This window comes from Schistocerca cancellata, chromosome 3, assembly GCF_023864275.1.
Source record: "Schistocerca cancellata isolate TAMUIC-IGC-003103 chromosome 3, iqSchCanc2.1, whole genome shotgun sequence".
Taxonomy (NCBI): domain Eukaryota; kingdom Metazoa; phylum Arthropoda; class Insecta; order Orthoptera; family Acrididae; genus Schistocerca; species Schistocerca cancellata.
In genome coordinates this window covers 41,849,381-41,851,733 of record NC_064628.1, presented here as the reverse complement: position 1 = coordinate 41,851,733, position 2,353 = coordinate 41,849,381, and positions in this window count along the sequence as shown.

The window sequence follows — 2,353 nt, the reverse complement described above, 5'->3', positions numbered from 1 at the left end:
ATATAATAAAAAAAATTTCCAATACTTTATTTATTTTTAATTCCAAAACTTAATGTACTTTGTGGATAGCCCTCGTATAAATGTTCTGCATGTACAAAATTGTGCTATTGATCATTCACTTTACTTTGTGTCGTTTCTTTATCTGTGTCCAGTCCTATATGTATATTAATTATATTTCTCATCTTCTGAAAGCTTCTCCTTCTGTTAGTTTTATGAAAATATGACATGCTTAACATTGTTATTAAGTCCTCTCTTATTCAGAAACACATATGATACAAAAGACTCATAGCCCATCATACTCCAAGCAGTACAGCAGAACAAAAACTTCTACATACCAGAGTGTCTGACTGAGACTGTCTATAAAACAAAATCATATACAAATAATTGAATGAAAGTCCTTCATTTGTCTGCGCACCACTGTGCATTCACAATTAACATGAAACTTCCTGGCAGATTAAAACTGTGTGCCGGACCGAGACTTGAACTCGGGACCTTTGCCTTTCGCGGGCAAGTGCTCTAGCGACTGAGCTACCCAAGTATGACTCGTGCCCCATCCTCACAGCTTTACTTCTGCCAGTACCTCGTCTCCTACCTTCCAAACTTTACAGAAGCTCTCCTGCAAACCTTGCAGAACTGGCACTCCTGAAAGAAAGGATTTTGTGGAGACATGGCTTAGCCACAACCTGGGGGATGTTTCCAGAATGAGATTTTCACTCTGCAGCGGAGTGTGCGCTGATATGAAACTTCCTGGCAGATTAAAACTGTGTGCCGGACCAAGACTTGAACTCGGGACCTTTGCCTTTCGCGGGCAAGTGCTCTATCGACTGAGCTACCCAAGCACAACTCATGCCCTGTCCTCACAGCTTTACTTCTGCCAGTGCCTCGTCTCCTACCTTCCAAACTTTGCAGAAGCTCTCCTGCGAACCTTGCAGAACTAGCACTCCTGAAAGAAAGGGTATTGCGGAGACATGGCTTAGCCACAGCAAGGTTTGCAGGAGAGCTTCTGTAAAGTTTGGAAGGTAGGAGACGAGGTACTGGCAGAAGTAAAGCTGTGAGGATGGGGCACGAGTCATACTTGGGTAGCTCAGTCGCTAGAGCACTTGCCCGCGAAAGGCAAAGGTCCCGAGTTCAAGTCTCGGTCCGGCACACAGTTTTCATCTGCCAGGAAGTTTCATATCAGCGCACACTCCGCTGCAGAGTGAAAATCTCATTCTGGCACAATTAACATCTTTGCCAGTGCTTATGATCAATCGGTGTTTCAAATATTTTTAAATAAAAATTAACTTTACTGTATTCTGTGGGTCCTTCATCATGTACCTACATAATTTCCCCCACACTGTACGTTGACATAGTATGGAGACGTACAGTTGTTTTTACATTTGCCAATAGGGGTCAATGTCCTTTTTTTTTTAATGGAATGTATATGTCAGCTTATCCTATTAAACTATTATATACATAATATGTGAGTCCATTACATATTGAAATTTAGTGTGTTAACAATAATGTCCAGTTTGCTCCATTCTCACTGCCGGGTTTCGCTCTGGCTGATTTGGCGGCAAGAACTAGTTGCCAATGGTCAACATGCTATATGCTACTGTTGCATATGTGCACTTTTTTTTTTTTGTGTTGATGTCACATTGAGTGTCAAACTTTCACTTGAGTGCCATGTATTGAAGAATTGCTGTAGCGTTTGTCTTCATTCTGGGTGCAGTGAGTGTGTGCTTATTGTTCCAAAATTCAACGCTGTGGCAGAAGATCTCCATTTTTATGGCCTGGGTGTCATTACTACCCGTTGTACTCACATTTTCAGCAGAGAGAGCCCTGACCAACAGCATCCATTGATGAGGTGAGTACCTGCTCGAACAACTATAGTTCACTTGTCCATGTATCGAGCATTGTGAGCCTCAATAGTCATAAATTATTTCGTTGCACATGCATGTTCATGTCACCATGCTTCACCGTACTCTTGTGGAAAGACAACATACAGCCGTCCAAAACACTGTATAAATTGCTTGTCTTTGAAGTTCATTTCTTCGTATAGAGTTTGGTTTCTAATGGAAATTCGTACAAGTACTGAGTTACAACAATATACATTACATGATAACTTATACCTATGGCTGACATTCCATCCATTGGTTATATTATGAACATAAATTTCTTAAGTTTTAAAATGTCATAAATATTTTCAGTAACTGGGTTCTGTTGCTACAGTTCACTCATTAGCTTCCATTTATCTTCATTCACATCACATATACAAATTAATTACATATCACATTTTTATGACACAATACAAACATATAATACATTTTTGCTTTTATAGATAGGCTTTTATCACTTGTGGGAGCTCATCTAT